This window comes from Anopheles stephensi, chromosome 3, assembly GCF_013141755.1.
Source record: "Anopheles stephensi strain Indian chromosome 3, UCI_ANSTEP_V1.0, whole genome shotgun sequence".
Classification (NCBI taxonomy): Eukaryota; Metazoa; Arthropoda; class Insecta; order Diptera; family Culicidae; genus Anopheles; species Anopheles stephensi.
In genome coordinates this window covers 80,210,689-80,230,494 of record NC_050203.1, presented here as the reverse complement: position 1 = coordinate 80,230,494, position 19,806 = coordinate 80,210,689, and the positions used below count along the sequence as shown (strand labels likewise).

Genomic DNA, 19,806 nt, shown 5'->3' with positions numbered 1-19,806 from the left:
CTCCTTGAAGATTGTTTTATTTTTTCCTAATAAGAGCACTTTTAAAAGGAATTTTGAGCAATTTTCCATATTCTTTTCCAACAAAAAAATATTAAAACTTTACCAAATTTTTTTTTTCTCCCCTATCAGAATAGTGCGTTGAGTTCTTGAAAGGCAAGAGGCAAAAAAAAAGAAAACGAGGAGTCGCACATTAATCGAAAAAGAAAACCCCGGGGGTGAAACAAAATTAATTATGAATAATCGGTGCGTTAAGTGTAGTGCAGTGCAGTGATGACTGCTACAGTAGTGTACGACAAATACGGCAAAGCCAAAGGAAAATGAAAAGTGAAGCGAAAGTGAAGTGTGATTCATGATAGCGTGCCCGCGGAAAATGGAAAATGGAAAATATATAAAAATTTATGATACGGTTCACCGTGAGCAGCGAATGTGAAAAGTGATTCCTGTGTTTTGTTTTGGAGTTTGTTTACTGCTGGTTTTTTTCTGGTCAAAAAAAAAAGAAAAGGAAATCCCTCCAAGGTGATGCGAATGTGAGGAAAAAAGGAAAATTGGAATATATTTATCATGTGCCCTGCTGCAAGGAAGTAAATGGTGTGCCATTGTTGTTGTGCGTAAAGTTGCGCCCGTTTGGCGTTTGTGTTTGGTTTTGTGTTTCGTTTCTAATAAGTGTGTGAGTGCGTGCAAATAAAAAAGTGCATTTGCTGAGGATCATTAAAATACAGCGGATACGCACAGCAATCTTACCTGCCGAAACGCCGAGAATACCGTGCGGAAGCAGCGTTGCCTACCATCGATAGGAGCAGCAAACTAGTCAGTGTAACCAGAAAAGCCAGAATCAATTTTCATTAAAAATGCATTAAAATGGGGGGGAAGGAAAGTGGGGTAGAGAAGGGGGAAAAGGAAAGGGTGAGGGGTCTGTTGGGAGTCTCTCCATCCAGTTCCAGTGTCCCACCAGGGAAAACCGTTTGACACAGAAACAGCTTTCCCGGGGATGGATAGTGAGATGGAACGGACGAGCAAGAGCGAGAGAGAGAGAGAGCGCGAGAACGATTGAGAGTGAGCGAGGCGGTTGCTTGGATTAGGTCGTCTTGGAGGGATTATCAGTTTTGAGATCGAGTTGTGCTTGCCGGGGTAGGTTTTTTTGAACGGGCGGGGAGAAAGCTTATAAGGTCGCACAGGTTGGCACTTGTTGCCAGTTTATTATCCTTTTGCGGTCTAGGACACAACTACCAGCACCCGCCAACCGATAACGCTCATAATCTAACCCCGAAAGGGAAGTAAATTTCTTAATAAACTACGGAACTACGGTTTCGAATTTTGTTTCCACGGAATGGTCGCAGCAAGCACAGAAAGCAGCTCATGGGTTGCTTTCCGCTTTATGAAAACAAAATCGCTTGGCAAATGAGTGGGCTGGGAGATTTCCACTTGATGGGAAATGTGGCCAAAGGAAGAAATTGGCAGCTTTCTTCTCTTTTTTTTTGGATATTTATTTTCCCGTTTGCTGGTCGCGCGCGGCCACTGGTCATAAAACTCATCAATTTATGGTTGATATTAATTTTCATTCCGCACTGTCTCTCTCTCGCGCTCACTCTGTCCTCCTCTCTCTCTGTGTGTCGCACTACGTTTCATGCCGTCAAGCATCGGAATAACAACAGCAAATAAAAAGCACATGGCAAACATTTTCTTCCACGGTCGGAAAACTTCCAGTCCGCTTCTTCTTGCTCGTTTTTCCTTCCATTTATGCTTGTCGTTTTATGCAAACGGTTCCGATACCGAAACCATGACGGTAATCGACGTTGATCGCCTCAAAAGCATAAAGCGCTCTGTCGAATATAGATGGAGGGGGGGGGGGATGATATTAGGAGGAAAACTACCCTCAAAGAAAGAAGAAAGCGTGTGAGAGAAAGAGCGAGTGAGCAGGATATGGAAGAGAGGAAGAGAGAGAGACCAACCACGCTGTAAAACCCAAGTCCAGCAGCCGTTTTGGAAGGATGTGTTTTTCTTCGTTCGAATTTTTTACATTTCACTTGTCCAGTTCCAGCTTTTCCACCCTCTTGGGAGTGGGATGGGAGTTTTCTTTTGAAGTGTTTTTTTTGTTGCTTTATTTTATTCTGCTCCCTCCATTTTGTAATAAAAACAAAAATCGCTTGAAAGCGTACCGGATTGGCGATGTTAAGGGTAGAGAGAGCGAGCGAGAGTGTCAAAGACAAGGAAGCTTAGGAAGAGGTGACAGCGTGAAGTAACTGTTGCATTCGAAAGAATCCGTTCCGGTTCGGTTTTCCACAGTGAGTGAACGTGGTGAGAAACGGTGGACCGTAAGTGAGTGTATGTGAGCTACGCGATGCTACGGGAAGCACAAGACAGTGAAGTGTCGGAGTGTGAAAAAAGTGAAAAATTGTGGCAAAACGAAAAACCTTATATGAAGGAATGAGGGTTTGAAAAGAAAAAAATGGCACACACTTACACACACACACTCTCATAGTGGAAAATATGAATACACACACACACATCCAGAAAGGCATGTTAGCTGTTCTCTGACAGGTGTTGAAGTTTGAAGCAGAAAAAAAGGAAGGGATAAAAGCGCATTTCCCCTTTGGAAAATGTTCTCCCCGAAACAGCAAAAAGATAAAAGAAAGGCTTCTGTTTCCACTCGATAATCTTTTCGCTCCGATGTGGCGTGAATTTTTGCATTTCACTGGAGTAGATGGTGCTGCAAGTGTGTGAAGTGTGTAAAGTGTGCGCGCAACAAGCAATCGGTGCGGAAACTGTGACGTGCCCGTATATGTGTGTGTGTGTGTGAGTGTTGTATATGATGCAAGGGTTGTTGTTAGTGTGCAGGATCCGATGTGTCAAAGGTTTGATGAAAGCAAGGAATAATCTTCGCTTGTGGATTTATTATTCGTTCGCTAATCGCTGTGTACTATTAGTTAGTGTGGCGCCCTCTAGTAGAAATATAATGAAATAGATCATGTTTTAAGAGTTATTGTTGTTTGACGGTTACGCTGATCTGTAGTTTGTCTTGTAAATTATTGTTGTGACCCAGTCATCCTACCAAAAATCCAATCCTTTTTTAAGACTTATTTTCCTTTAATTCCTTAATTCTCATTAATTGATCTCCTTTACAACTGCATGATTTCGATCTGAAAATTTAAGTACACAAATTTTGGTGCTATGTTCTTGTGGACTTACTTATCGACGTTCCGAAAAGGTTGATTCAATGAGTGGTCATAAGCTGTACAACATTCTATGTCTTTGTGTATCTAAACTTATCTCTAATTTCTCTACAGCGGTTTACATCAGTTCAGTTCAGCACATGCTGACCTAATTTATGCCACCGCAGAGAACTTTCATCCACACCCATGATGGTACATTTATCGATGTACCAGTAAAAACCGATCCTTTCGAAACCATCGCGACGCTTCTTATCTTCTCCATCACTAAGCGAGCATCCTTTCGCGATAAATGAACGCTTTACTTTGCTGTTTCGCTGAAACTTATGTCGATACGATGTCTTCACATACCATCTGTGCCACGTGCCAGTGGATGGAAAATGGTAATGAAAATCTTCTCCCCCAGGAGGAACCCTGTGTGCGAACAGAGAAGGATACAGATTTTTCAGCAACAAGCGTAACGATTCAACCTGCTCAACTTAGCTTGAGCGGGAGGGAAAGCGAAAAAATATGATCCATATAATTTATGACTGTACGGTGGGTTTTCGTTGAAGTATTTTTTAAAAACAACTTTCCCCCCATACACCACCGGTCAGGACGATTGCGACAAGCCGTTTGTTGTGTCTTGAGCGTGCAGCCCGACGTGTTGAGTGCTCCGCCACAAAACGCTGCATTGCGTCCTACATGGACACAGCCGCTCGCAAGGTGAATGTTTCCAGATTGCCGACTGTAGAACCGCAATCTCAAATTCCCCACAATCCGCGTGTATCTTCCGTTGTTTGCTCGAGTGTGTGTGTGTGCATGTAAATGATGCCCAGTCCCGTACGTACGTGTGGATTCCGTTCATTTTAATGCTTTTCCTTCCTGCCCGGGAGAGCTTGGGAGAGATTGAGACCCGAGGCTTACGTGTTAATGGAACGAAGGAAGGCAAATCCCGGGAACGCTAGCGAGCGAGCGAGCGAACGAGCGAGGCAAGGCTAATCCAAGTGGGAAACATGTACGGCCCACGCCGGGCAACTAATTCTAACCATGCCCTCCATGCTCGGCCAAAACCGGGGCACGGAAGGCCATAGAGTGGGAGCGCAGTGGCTGGTGAATATTTTATATTCCACACTGGATAATATCGGTTTTCGGTGCTTTCGGTGCACGGCCTGTTGCCTGGGCGGGTTTTCGGTGCGCCCTTGCGTACCCCGTACGAATCTAATGGCATTAAGGGAGGAGTGAGTTTCGATGTTAATTAAATCCCATGTACGGGCACCGGCATTAATTAGCCTCTCACCGAATGGCCGACCGTGGGTAGCTCGGAAAGATGGTCAGACAGTGAGGCACCAGGCGCCTCCATCATCGCCGATGAAACACCAGGCGTCTCCATCGCCGGGTGCGAGAAGATTTCGGCAGATGGGTCTGTAGATTTAAAAAAAAGGAAAAGAAGGAAAGGAGAAAAGGAAGAAGAGAAAACGGATGTGGATTATCGCTAGCATTAAAGATGAGCTGTTATTAAAGAATGTTGCTCTTGAACTTTGGACCACCGGTTCCCTAACGTTCACGCTTCTCTCCCCGCGTAGCATGGTGAAAACGAGTGGCCACAACAAGCGTAGCCAAGGCAGGCAATTAAAAACCGGGAATACTGAAACACACCCCACCGCTAGGTCGAGGCAGGTCCGATTTGCCAGGTCAAAGTTTGTTAAAGGGTGAGATGTACGCAGGACATTGAGAAAAAAATTCAATTGCTAGAAAGAAAAGTTTTCCTCGTTTTAGCTCTAGCTCTTGGGTCGGCTGAAACGTAATACCGTGGCAATAAAGTCTGGTTCGGAAAGTTTCGTTCACTCGCTTGCTGGCTAGCTAAATTCCCCAGCATTCGAAACCCCCGAATGAACTATGAATGAGGATGAGGTTTAAGGATTATGTGCGAAAGTTGGTACTCCTGCAGGAAGATAATTGTTTTTACATTATTTAATTACAAACACAAAATAGGGATGCATTCTGACCCCAAGGTACGTTACAAGGAAAATGCCTTGTTTCATTTTATTTTAATTAAAAAAAGAGTGAATAAAGCGCTTTAAACTTTAGCTGAAGGTTAAATGTCACCTCATCGTCCAATGTCGGTTGGTGCTGTTCCCTTAGCGACTTGCCACTGAAGAGACAACATCCGTCTGAAACGTTGCAGCAAGGTTGCATGCTGGCCTGGCTAGAAAATTAAAACAATTTCCTGTGGACAGACATCCTGTCTGTCCCTGTTCGTGGCCTTCGAAGTTAGCTGAGTGACCGTGCTTGTAGCATTTAGTGGCGATTTCATAGAGCGTCTCCTTTCGGATGCAGGAAGAATACTGAAAAGGTACAATTATTGTGAGTTTTGCAGCTGAATTTAGTGCAGTTTTGTGATAGTTTAAGTGCGAGAGATATTTTATTTATTTATTTATTTATTAATTATTACGGACTGATGCCGTATTGTCACCACCGCATGTGGTGACTGTGAAATATATTCACGAAAAAAACAATTAACAAAATTAACTAGGCATTTCCTCCTAGTTATTTGCCATATCCCGGGCATGCTCGGTAGTGACGGATGATGGGTGGTTGTTGTCCATTTCTATTGGGTGGTTGTGTGTGTGTTGTAGGTTTTTTGGTCCGGTTCTATTGCTGTGGCTATGGTTTCGATGGGGGTTGGTTCGCTCCGGTTGACTATTGCAGTGTGTGACTGGGGTCTGGACTGAAACAAACAAGCACAGTTATTTGGACAGTACAAACATGAATTTTTCTGCGTGCAATGTTCTCCAAGCAGCCCAGCAATGTCACAGCCCGTGATCGACCAAGTCAACATCGAACTCAGAAGCGATCGGCGGATTCCATCTCGCAACAGCTGAGTGACTCCACTGTTTACGAGTCTGTACCCGCCGACCACTCCCGCGCCCAACGCCAACCCAGGCGAACCCGCTGTACCAAAGCTGGACTGGCTTGGAGCACACTACTACAGACAAAAAAAAAACACAAGCCTGCCTCCTTTTAACGGCAGTAAGAAAATTGCCCTCGAATGCAATTGCTCAGTCAACGGATCGCACGTTGCACAACGTCAAACATTTACAACAAAGACAACACAACACATAACAAAAGGAGTGGCGGATGTGGATTGGAAGGATAATAGGGATGCGGAATCAAAGGATGAGACCGTTGTCTCTGGCGAATCGGTAGATGAGCCTCATGTAGGCGAGGTCTCTAGTCGCCAACACTTCCCTTATTTCTATACCCGGTCGTCTGCCGATGCTCTCGACTGCGCTCAACAAGGAGGGTCTTGCAGTTTCAAACTCCACGCAGGACCACAGAAGGTGATCCACATCGTGAAATCCGTCACCGCAGCCACACACCTTCGTCTGAGCCAGAGTTATACGCTGCAGATGAGCGTTCAACGCGAAATGATTCGACATAAGTCGAGACATCATGCGTATGAACGCCCGGTCTACAGAGAACCCACCGAACCAAGGCCGCAGGGACACTTGCGGAGAGATCGAGAAAAGGAATCGCCCGAGATCATCCGCCTCCCACATGCTCTGCCAGCGAGACAGGAAAAGTTGCTGTGGTAGGCGAAGAAACTCTCGGGCCGAGATCGGACGGTCGTAAAATGCGCCTTGTTGGACGCCTGTTTTGGCCAGTGAGTCTGCCTTCTCGTTGCCGGGAATTCCACAATGAGAAGGTACCCAAATTAGCGAAATCCTGAACGCCTTGTCGAACATTGAGCCAAGCAATTCTATGATTTTAATGACCAGGAAATCCTGACTCTTAACAGCCTTCGGGGACCTTAGTGCTTCGATAGCGCTAAGGCTATCTGTAAAAATGAAGTACTGATCCGAAGGTCTCGCTGCTATAATCAATAGTGCGTACAAGATTGCGGCTAGTTCTGCGGTGTAGACACTACACGGCTCCCGCAATTTGAAAAATGCTTCGGCGGACTCACTAAAAACGCCGAAGCCGGTGCCTTCCTTAGAGGATGATCCATCAGTATAATACTGGCTTCTTTGGTCTAAATGACCATACTTATCCCTGAAAATGCCCGGAACTACCATCGGGCGAAGATCATTCGGTATGGTCTTAATTTCCTCGTGCAACGAGGAATCTGTTGTTAAAAGGGAACTGTAGGTCTCAGGAAGGGCAGCACGGTTTAATGCCTGTGGAGCGCTAGGATGCACTTGTAGGGCAACAAAATCTTCATAGATCTTCAAGATTTTGCTCTTAGAACCTGTCTCTAGAAGCGCTTTAAAATTTTCTTCGATCAAGGGATTTGATACTGAAGAACGGACTAGAAGGCGAAGCGACAGCATTTCAAAACGTAGTTTTAGCGGCATCACTCCGGTCATCACTTCTAGGGACATGTTATGTGTGGATTTCATGCTCCCTAGTGCGAGTCTAAGACAACGATACTGTAGCCTCTCTAGTTTGAGGATATGCGTGTTGGATGCCCAATGGAAACATATGCTACCATATTCCAACACGGATAGTACCGTTGTCTTATACAGTCGCAGGACGTCTGTTGGATGTGCGCCCCACCAGAATCCTGTGACTGTCCTTAGAAAGTTGATTCTTTTGCTGCATTTTTGCACCAGATGGGTGATGTGTGTACTCCAGTTTAGCCTTGAGTTGAACCAAACACCAAGGTATCGAAAATTGTCGGTAGTTGATATCTTTTCACCGTACAAAAAGACATCAATTTTCGGGTCAAATAGTCTTTTCTCCCTGTTTTTCGGCGTGTCGCTGAAAGGAGAAAAGACTACCATCTCAGTTTTCTTTGCAGAGAACTTGATACCAAGGTTTTCAGACCACTCGGAAAGGTTGTCCAAAGTAGTTTGTAAAGCCAGTTGTATTTCGGCGGCGTCCCTGCTTGCAAAAGATATGACGCCGTCATCAGCCAATTGTCTAATGCTGCAGTTTGGTGCTAGACAAGAATCTATTTCGCTAACATAAAAGTTGTATAACAGGGGGCTCAAGCAGGACCCTTGTGCTAGTCCATGGAAGCTAGTCCGCTTTAGTTGCACATGACCATTGTTGAAATACATAGCTTTTTCCGACAAAAGGTTGAACAGCAAGTTGTTCAACTTTGGACCCAGCCCCACATTTTCTAGTTTTTGACTCAGCTTGTATGGTGATACTGAGTCAAATGCCCCCTGTATATCCAGGAAAATAGATCCCATGTTCTGCTTGCGTGCACGTGCAAGCTCTATTTCTGTTACCAGAAGGGCTAAGCAGTCATTAGTACCCCTGGCTTTACGAAAACCAAACTGGGTATTCGAGAGAAGGTTGTTCGATTCCAACCATTCTTCTAACCGGAAAAGAATCATCCTTTCAAGGAGTTTCCTCAGACACGACAGTAACGATATTGGCCGATACGAATCGTGTCTTGATGGCGGTTTGCCAGGCTTCAAGATAGTGACAACTTTCACTTCTCTCCACTCTTGCGGGACGCTGTTGACCTCCAACATATTGTTGAAAATACTTAATAGACGCTTCCTCCCTATGTCGGGCAGATTTTGAAGCAATTTGCTACTAATCTGATCCAGACCCGGGGAGGAATTTTTGCTTGATAGGAGAGCAAGTGATAGCTCTACCATTGTGAACGGTGAATCCATCCTAGGGTCACTACCAGGCGCATGTTGTGTAAAGCTTTGCGCAGGAACGAAATCGGGACAAAGCTTGTAGGCAAATTCATAAAGCCACTCGCCAGAAAAGCTTTCGCTCTCATTGATGTTGTTGCTGTTTCGCATCCTTCTAGCCATTCTCCAAAGCGAACTAAGTGAAGTGGCAGGGTCTAGATTATTGACGTATCTACGCCAATAACCCTTTTTCTTCGCCTTCAACAGGTTTTTGCACGTTCTCTCTAGTCCTTTATATTTTTCATATAAGGACCTCGAGCCCGTGTCCCGGAAGGCTTTAAATGCCTCACGCTTCTTGGTGAAAGCCGCTTGGCAATCCTTGTCCCACCAAGGAGTGGGAGGTTTTTTAAATGTCCTTGCTTGGTGGGAGCGCCTTGTTTGGGCCTCAAGGGCGCACTTGTTTATAATTGAAACAAGTTTTTCGTACTCCTTGACAGGAGACAAATCTTCCAAGTCAAGTGAAAGCGAAGCGGCTATTAATTCGCCGTATCTCGTCCAGTCGATGTTCCTCGTTAAGTCACATTTAACGGGGATTCCTTCTACTGGACATCCTCCCTTGATGTAGGAAATTTCTATCGGCAAGTGGTCACTGCCGATAGGGTCCTGGATCACCTTCCAACTAAAATCCAGGGCCATTGCTGATGGACTTAGAGACAGGTCCAGTGCACTCGCCCTACTTAGAGGTGTCTGCATCCTAGTTGCCTCTCCTGAGTTGAGAATGGAAAAACCAAATCTGTCGCAGAAATCTCGGATGATAGGAGTGCGAATGTCATCCTTATCGCACCCCCAGTCGATTCCATGGGAGTTAAAGTCTCCCAGGAACAAAAGCGGTCCAGGCAAGACCATTGTAAATTTCCAAGATCCTCTTTGAACTTTTCAATTTTTTCTTTTTCATTATTGGCTATCGGGGGGATATAGATGGATGCAATTGTCACGTGAAGAACGCCCAGTTTTGCCTTAACTGCGACAGTTTCTATCATTTCTTGTCTAGGGGTGGGTATTCTGGTGAAAGTGTGACTCTTTCGAACACCAATCAGTACCCCTCCACCCCTAGTAACGCGATCTTCACGGATTATATTATATCCCGGGAAGGTTAATTTAATTTCATCCGATAGCCAAGTTTCACAGAGGGCAAACACATCGCAGTTGTGTTCGCCCACTAATGCTTTAAAAGAGTTTAGCTTGCCAAGCAAACTCCTACAGTTCCACTGTATGATAGTAGCCGTAGGAGCCATTAATCATCCAAACGGACCATCATACTTAAGCATGGCCATTGAGCCAGCCACTGTTTGATCATCCCCTTCAGGAAAGGAAGGGCCCAAGTAGCGATCATGTGCAGATGCTGCGGGAGGTTGAGGGTCAAAAGAAGGGACTCAAGGATCTCGGACAGGGACGGGGTGGGAGTTCTCGGGAAGCTCATGGGCTCCGTCGGAAAAGCCAGGCTTTCCACCGGAGCTTCAGTCCGAGAAGATCGCTTCTTCTTGGGCTGTTTCCTGGCAATTTGGGGGGCGAGAGTTTTGGGATCAGCGTCACGCTTTGGACCGGGGGAAGAAGCTTTAGCGTGGCGCTGTGGTGCCAAAGGTCTATTTTTTGTTTTTAGAACCTTCCGCTGTACCTTTTTGTAAGGTACTCTCATGATCTTTACCGATCTCAGTGGCACCTGTTCGGGTGCAGCCGGACTAGGCTCGCCATTTGCAGTTGCACCCAAAACTGCAAAAGGGTTTGATGCGTTTGCTCCCTTGAGAGCATCGCTGTACGAGCCGCGTGCCCGCTCGGCTACAGTTTTGGTCTGCTCCTTCTGGAGTTTCCGATACACAGGGCACAAGGCTACCTCATGCCACTCCTCCCGACAATGCGAGCATTTCTGGGATGGGGCTTTGCACTCCTCGGTAGCGTGAGCCCCTCTGCATTTTCCGCAGCAAATCTTGCGAGTGCAAAACGGATCGGCATGCCCAATCCGGCTGCACTTCGAACAGGTGGCCACCTTTGGCACGTATGGCCGGTTGATGGGTATCCGGAGGCCTTCTAGGATGAGGGCCTGCGGAAGTACCGTTCCCTCAAACGTGATCCGGAGGGAGGAGGTCGGAACATATTTTTTTTCATCCTTTGTTGAGGGATCAAGCTTGAATAGCTTCTTCACCTCAAGAACTTTAACCCTTGGGGTACCTGGTGCTTGAAATGCACCCACCCCAAAGTTCAAAATATCCTCCTCCGGATAATCGAAGTCCTCGATTACGCCGGTCACTTCAACCAGACTACCGGGAATATAAACCCGGTAGTGCTCCGTAAAATCTGAATCAGCCGCAATGACGTTGGCTTGAGCCCGGTCCTTTGCGGTGACCCTGATCTTGTTCGGGCGCATCCGATACACGTCGGCAACGCCCGGGTATTTTTTAAACAGCTGTGCCGCGATCGTCCTTACATCGAGCTGTTTTGATCGCGGCATGAAAAAAACAAACGGCTTACCCTCCCATGACGGCGGGTAAGCACGTGCTCGATGCTCCGATAGCGGCTCGCTGTTAAGGGTCAGCGGGGCATTGCTTGCCGGCGGGGCACTGCTCGAGGCCTTCGATGTTGAAGGCCTCTCTTCCAGGGCCACTTTTTTCGTGGCTGGGGCAGCCTTAGGGCGACCTGGCTTTCGTTTGACCTCCCTACAAGGCCCAACATCCCGATCCGACTCGGACTCTTCCTGCTCTACCCCCATGGTAGAGCCGGACACAACGGAAGGTTTAGGAAGAGGGGGAAAAAAACTCACCGTGGGGAACGATGCACAAATAAACAAACACACCTACACACACTCACTGGCTACCAACGTCGATCGATGCGACAACGCAGTGATGATACGCTCGCTTATCGCAACGATCTACAGGTGCACACACTCACAACACTAGACACAAACGTCGATCAGGGCTAAGCGCCGCTCGATCGATAGTACAAACTCCGAGCGAAAGTCGGAGAGAGACGTAAACAACGATTAGCACGCTACGCGTAATCTCGTGGGCTACGCAATCGCACTCGAGAGAAATTATCACTATCTGCTTTTAACAAAAAACTCGTAGGAGCGCTTCCAAGCGATAAGCATCCTCTCGCTACGGAAGCTGGAGGCAGACTGTGCGAGAGATATGTTTAAAATATTATTTGAAGAGAGTTTTCGATAACCTGAAACGCATATCCCCTCCTTTTTTATCCATTCCGTTAAAACAAATACCAAAGGTTAGTTCGTGCTCGATTCATGCGTTTCAGCATTTTCGACGTTTCTGTTCCGCGCAACAGTGAAAATCACGTTGAATCGTTTTTCTTTTCGACTCTTCCCTCCTTTTGTAACCCGAGACGTGATGTCGGCACGTCCGAAAAATGTGCTTTTCCAGCGAACCATTAGGTTGATTTTCGCTTGCTGCTGTTTGAGCACGATGGCATGTATTCGCCCAAAGAGCAGCCGTCCGTTTTTTTTTTATTCAGTACCATTAACTGAATAGTGGAGAGCGCTCAGTCGGATAAAAAGGCAGGGGCAAGCAAGACAAAAGCTCGCAGAAAATAAATAACCGTAAGCTAATTCAATTGCAACGGCTCGGGGCTCGTCTGAGCGCTCCGTTTTCGGTGGGGACTTTTCGGGGGAGTGAAATGAAGTTTGAAATCGATTTGTTCGATGTTCCAGTAACATCTTCATACCGATGGAACCAGCCCCCTGCAATATGTGTCCGTGTGTGTGTACAGTTGAGTGTGTTAAACATGAATAAAATCAAACTATTCCGAACCATTCAGCTCACCTCAAGATACAATAAATTTCGAAAGCGATTCGTGCACCTTTTAAACTCTATATGGTAATGTATGGTGTCTGTCTGGTAGAGGGTTTAGGGTTGAATAATTCTCTCTCGGCTTTTGAGGATGGATTTCAATCGATAAGAATACGTAAGAGATGGGGAATTGATAATCCTTTCTCAAGAGATTTATTTGTTTCGTATTTTGTTTCGTAGACTTTCCATCAAAAATAAAAAAAGTTGACCAATTTCTCTCTTAGAAGACAAGCTGGGAATTAAATTTCATTTAATAATTTCACTGTTAGTTTACTCAGCCTTGTACCTAGAAATAGTTCATTATGAGTTCATCTGATTTGTTCATTCTAATGTGTTTTATCTGGAGTAATATATTTTTACTCGTAAAGCAGCTACTCATTGTAATGCTAAAAATCCAATATTAATTCCTTAAAACAATTAGCATGAAATCAGGATTGCTTAATGCATTTAAACCCCAACGAAAAACCAACTTCCCTATCAATCACATTAAGTTATACAAATGTGTCTGATTCTAGCCCCTATTCGAATGTTCTCACAGTATTCAAACACAGACGAAATTCTTAACACAGAAAACGACCAGTGAGGAGCCCCATATCGCTAGACCAATAAATTCCCGTGAAAGTAAACTGGGATCCTAATGCCCAATCGCTCTCAGGAGAATAAGCACCATTTTCCTCCCACAGCGCGCCCACAACACTACATCGAATCGAAGGAGATTTTCCGTCCCCTTTCGTAGCCACGACACCCGACACCATAAACTCGGGAAGGGAATTTTCTCAAACAACAAATATTGACAGTGAAATATGCACGGAGAGGAACAAAACATCCCTCCCGATGCTCGCGCTATTGGACAGGTAGAGATAAAAAAAACCCATAAAGGATTGAAAATAAATATAAAACGGTGTGGAACGGTAGCGAGCAGGTATAAAATACATGTTTCTTTATCGATTGCAAAGTGGAAAACATTGACAGAGGATCGAAATATGGCCAGGGTGATAGAGAGCGTGAGTGAAATGAATGCTTTCACGATGTGACAGCCCGATTTAGCTGCTCTGTCGCTTGTTTTTCCGGGCTCCAGAAGGGTGCTTCAGGATTGAGATAGAATTGTTATGTATCGTGTTACTATATACAAATGTATATGTGTTGTTTGATGGACCATTTTAAATCAAATAATGATAACTTGCTGTAAAATGGACCACATCTCACCCAGCTTGTAAGCTTCGCTGGAATGAACTCCAAAACCTTTCCCCAAAAATTCGTTTTAAAACTAAAGAAACTTGTCTTCATTTGGCACCCTTTTGTTTGTGGCATGTTAATTTGACCCTCTTATGTGCGGAACTTCCTTCTCATTTGAAGTACAAGTTTCCTCGCTAGAAACGGAAGCTTTCCAAACAATCGCACACACCCACAAAACAGCCCACTGTAAGCCGTCGTTTTGTGTGCAGACCAGTCCATACAGATAAATATAGTAGAGGCTATACAAAACGGCGGTACTCAACTCGGGAAATGGAAACAGCAACAGCCCCTGGAAAAAAGAGGCGGCAAACTTGTTGAACAGTTTCCGGCGTATTTTCCATCCGAAAAAATAAACCAAATCATTACGGGGTTTCGAATGACCCCAAAGAAGGAAGAAAGCTGGACCGTGTTGTGGCTTTTATTTTACTTTTCACTGGCACCCTCCTTTTTCCTCCTCCCAATTAAGTCAAAAAGGAAGAAGTTTGGGCTGCCGGCAGCTGTCAAATTATCGTCATTCCGTTTTTCCCGGGTACGGGCATTTTTCCCACTCGACGCAACGGACAACGACCCGGCGAGGTGAAAGAAAAACATTTTTTCATGTTCTCTATCCACCACTGGGAAGGAGAAACATGAGTGGAAGAAGAAAGGAAAACGTACGGTTTGTTTTTCAAATAATTTCCACTCGGTGTCGCCGTTCGGTTCAAATTTTGGACCTTTTAATTTCTGATTCACTGAAATAGTCGTCGTCGCGGTCTGGGACGCTTGCAGGGGGCGTTGTAATTCCACCAAGTCAATGGTCTGGTGGGAATGAGGATCAACGGGCAGTTTCCCCCCGCACTAGAATGGGAAACAAGAAAATTGTCTACCTTCTCGACGGTCGCTCCAATGGAATGCGTGGTTTTATTGGGAAAACATATTATTTTGTCACGTTTCCCATCTCGGTTTTTTTGACCGTTCGTTTTAATTTATACCCGTGATGTTGGTTTCGTTTGGCCGCGCGCGCACACGCTGTACTTTATGATTATAGAGTATCGTTTTGTTTCGGAAGCAGAAATCCAACAAGTTGTCATAACACCGGGGCTGTCTCTTCATTTAGGGACGTGCTGGGAAGTCATCGTGCTGGGCAAATGGATTTTTTTGCTTGTGTTTGGAGTGTTTTATGGGTGTAGGGAAATGTTGACGATTTGTTTTTATGATAAACGACTCGGAAGTGTATGACTGTAAATAAGAGGGGAAAGCATCATAATGCAGCTAGAGTGATTTTAAATCTGATAATTTTTTTCCTGATAGATGGCGCTGATTTGTACTAATAATTATATTGACAGCTTCGTAAATAGTATTGATTGATGAGCCTATTAAATTAGTATGATTTGGATTGCTACAGCTGAGATCCAGTCTATTTTTTAAATATAGATATATATAGTCCAAATTATCGTATTCTCATCGTTTGGCATTAGAAGATCTTCAGATGGAATGGGTCTTCAATCATAATCAGATTGACGGACAGGAAGTCATTCGATGGACTTGTTTAATTAATTAAATTCTTGTATTTGCCTTGCACAAGATGAGTGAGCAGCCTTGAAAGGTCTCGGCCTGCCGTTTCTGGCTTTCTGTGGCTTAATTTTACCCATAGCAAAGCAGTCAGCTCTGCGTTCGGGGAGGCGGTCCGGATGGGATTTGAACCCCGATCCTGCCGTGTGAAGACCGGCGCCGCTGTGGCTTCGGTCACCATACCTCCTTATGTGAAAACTATAGCACTTAAAATTTTGATGGTGCTCGATATGCTGGTGGTTGATACGACAGTGCCGCCGGTCTTCACACGGCAGGACCGGGGTTCAATACTCATCTGGGCCGTTCCCGCATAGTGCGGACTGACTATCCAACTATAAGCCAGAAGTAGCAGACATGCCCTAGGAGTTCGTTAAGCCAAAAAAGAAGAGAAGATGGCGCTTTCAAATTGATGGGGTCTACGATGACTAGTTTAAATTGTTTTCGATTAGAAATCGATAAAAGAGATTTTTTAGCTTTTTGTTGAATGTTTAGATTTCGAAAAATATTTTAAAATAGCAACGAATATTTGCATCAAATAAGATGAGTCTCCGCTTGAAAGGGAGAAGCTCATCAGAAGAATAGTTAATAAACTTCACCACAATATGCAACAGCTTCAACGATTCAACATTCAACAAGCATTCAACGACTCAACTGTTCCACGTAATGCCCCAAACACAGCTTTCTTACAACTCACTGTGAGCTTTTAAAATATCTTACTCACTGTGGAACTCTCCCCAACCGATCCAGCAACGGAATGTTGGGTGCATAAAATGGTTCCCACTTCGTAACGCATTGCTGTCTGACACTTATTTTGCCATACCACTGGACACGGCTGGACGGAGAGAGTGCTTCCCTTATCGGAGCAACTTTCTGGCGAAAAGCAGCAGCTGCCACAACAATTTCAACTACACCCGGGCATCCCGAACACCTCAGGCGTTGATCTCGAACAGATTACAGCGCGTTAAATGAAAGAGCGGCGAAAAGACTGCGAAATAAATATCAAAGCTTCAACACGCCGCCACACGATGGGAAGAAACAATGCACGGAATGAAAATAAATCGCCTCAACAAAACGCGAGCTGCTCATTCACTCGCTCGGTCTATCTCCCTTTCCCCACTCGGTTGTAAACAGATCGAGGGAACAACAGAGCAAACCCGCGTGACACAATGTGCGGAAAGCAGTGGAGCGGCTTGTACATGAGCGAGCCCCGCGTGAAGAAGCTGCCGGATGCCGGAAACCGGAAAATGGCAGAAATTTTCTCATCACCGGAAAGGAAACTCCGGTTTGCCACCAAGTGTCCAAATGCTCGGCATCGCGATGCGTGTAGCGCGCGGGGGTTCTGCTGCCTAGGACGCTTCCCCTCCCCCAGTACGTCGGAAATGGAAGTGAAGTGTGAAACAAAAGTGAAACCAACCGCGAATGCGTCCCCATGTGTATGTGCTGTGCTGTGGAAAATGCAACGAACGAGCACCAAATGAGCAGTATGGGTTTCTTCTTTCCCACAGGCTTAAGGAAAACGAGAAGCTGCTCTGTCAGCTGGTGCTCGCCTAAAGCGCGGCTAGGCTTAGGCATGGTTGTCCTTCGAGCGGAAGAAAAGAAATCGTCTCGTCTAGCAGGGTTGAACGCAGTCAGTCAGGCGCGGACCAAGAAAATGGACTTTAACCATGCGAAGCAAGGGTGGCCAGCACGACGAGAAGCGATACAGTAATGACAGGAAAATGCTGACAATGGATACACTGGGCGCTTTCCGTCTTGTGCTTTTTTTTTGCTACTCCAAGGCAAATAATAATGTCCCACACCCGCTTTTTGCGTCTTGGAGCGGCTTGGTACCGATAATGAGTACCGTTTAAGGATCTTTTGTTGGTCGCATCCTTTTTTTCCACTTCCCACTACAACTTACTTGCTTGCTGGTTTGTGCTTGTATTGTAGGAAACGTGGTAAGATTGTGTTCGGTTTCTTCCAGTCCATAAAGTGCCCAGCCCAGCGTTATCGTTATTTGCCGTTTGGTTTGAATTATTGCTGTGGAAAGTTAGTCACTCGGAGGAGGAAGGAATGAAATTAATGAAACAAAACGCCTGAAAGTATGCCGAGCACGCCTTTCGACTATTTAAAGGGTGATTAAACTTCGAGCAGAATTATTTGCATTTCGGGTTGAAAAAGGTAGAAGAAACAAAATTAAAAATTGAAACGCCTGAAGTTAGGTAATTCTTTCATTTGATTTCTGGTGTATTAAACTATGTCAATAATGATTAGACTTTTGTTAAGGCTTTTTATTAAACTAAAAGAGAATGGTTGTTACAAAACGAATAACGTTTTAGAGGAAAGGAGTTGGTAGACGCTTGACTTATAATATGCCAAACGCCTGAAATTATGCATTTTGTTTTTAAATAAACTAGAAGCAATAATAAACAAAGGTCATTATGATTTGCATATTGCTTTAACTGTTTAGTAAAGTAAAATAGCGTTCCAGCAGAACTGAGCTGATTAGCAAGTGTATTCATAGGAACGAAAGGCCCGAAATTCTGCAATAGAACATTTCCTATCTACGAACGTTATGTTTTATTTTCGGAAATGTTAAATAAATGTAGCCAAGAAACGCATTTTCAACTTCTTGGAAGACATAATTAGCGTTTCCCTGAGGTCAATTCTTATTTGCAGATGTAAATGATTTGTAACGATTCCTTACACCATCTTACGCCCTTTCTTTTAAATTGGGTCTTTGATTGTATTTCCGTTTTTTGGGTCTCGATTTTTTTTGCAGTTAAAATCGAAAAAAAGACTTTCTGTTAATGTTTTCTCATCTTAGTAGAGGCAACTTTCTTCCATAATTGGAAATCTTTGAAGTATTTCTTTTCTTCTTTCAAGATTCAAGACGCCAATAAAAACACCATCGAAGTAGGGATTGAAATTAGTGAAAGAAAGCAAAAACCCATTTTTAATTTCTCTTCCAACCAGAAACAAAACAAACAACAATAAATGTTAAGCGACGATCGTGAAATAAGAAATGCCATCATAATGCCCGTTTCCCAACAGTACCCGAGCGGTCAGAAAATTGAGTCCGGAAGCAAACGAGAAAAAAACGGAAAATACTAAATAATTCATTGTCAATCGGTAGGGAAACCGTTTGAGAGACAAAAAAATACTATCACCCCGAAACAAAAGCATAAAACGGTTCACTTCTTACAATTCCGGGAAGTGGAATTGCTGGAATCGGAATGAGCAAAAAACAAAAACAATCTTCCAACATTTCTAGTCATCCTAGGGAACATTTGTTTTTTTCCTTTATTGTTGTAGGATTGTAGGGAACAGGCAAAAAATCTTACCCATACAACATGCATGAGGATGAACAGTTGCATCCGACAACAAATTGTAGCACGCAGCGGACTAGCTGACGAAACAAACCCAAACGGCCAATTGGTGTCCCGAATGCGTCTAAATATGTCCAACAACGTAGCCACGGTCTTCCACTGGGAGGCTGTGGCGCATCCGAACGGTGTGTTTGTTTATCTTGCGGAAATCACAAAATCGTGTCGTACGCTCATTTTCCTCCCGAAAACGACACACTTCACAACGGTACACAACGCACACACACAGTCCCACGCATCGACGATTGTGATGTGATGCTAATTAAAATTTAATTAAAACATACCTGCGCGAAAGCATCCACCTACGATGGAAAACTCCTGGGTTCGGGAGCGAAAAAGCACACACACATGCCCTTACCGACGTGAACCTTACTGCCTGGGTGTGTGTATTTTCCTGTGCAGCTGTTGGTACACGGGGTACGGTATTGTTGTTATTATGGAGGGCGTTTAATTATTATTAATGAAGATTGATTTTTCGCCTAGCGTGCACTTATAGCGATTAGCGTATACATCTATTAAATCCTGCTTTGTGGCCGCTGCTGCTTGGCCCGGTGTTTTGCTACTGATTGCATTAAGTGCTATTTAATGAGTACGGCAGTGTGCAGGAAAATTCTACCGGATGCAGTTTTGGGTTTCGCTTACCCAACACTAATCCAGACCAGGTGAGAAGAGGCCCAGATTTTCGTCTGCACGCTGACAAACTTGCCCGCAAAACTATGTCAAGCTGAGCTCAGTACAAATACACAAGCCGGCACAACTTTCTAATCCAGAAAATGTTACAAAACTAAGCAAAAACTTACACGCGTATGAGCTCCATCTGCCATTACTGGGCAGGGCAAATAAAAAACCCAAAAAAAAGGGCAAGGAAAACAAGAAACATTTTCCAACCCATCATTCGCTACATCGAAAGTGACATCTTTTATGAGGAAACACAAACACAGCAACACTTTGCCAGTGTACAAACAAACGAATGCAACAGCGAGAACGCTTGAGCGTGTGTGTGTGTGTGAGCCACTCATCAAAGGAGTAGCAACCATCATCATCATCATCACAC

The 19,806-nt window shown here is 44.7% G+C and overlaps 1 protein-coding gene across 6 annotated transcripts in view; it reads left to right on the top strand.

Moving 5' to 3' along the window:
* Positions 1–19,806, top strand: part of LOC118509173 — a 104,383-nt gene that overhangs the window by 915 nt on the left and 83,662 nt on the right. For 4 of the 6 annotated variants that reach the window (XM_036049438.1, XM_036049433.1, XM_036049434.1 and 1 more), the window contains exon 2: positions 130–807. The gene's annotated coding sequence lies outside the window, so the exon portion shown is untranslated. The remainder of the gene's footprint in view (positions 1–129; positions 808–19,806) is intronic. The other 2 variants (XM_036049437.1, XM_036049436.1) reach the window with 1 other exon arrangement.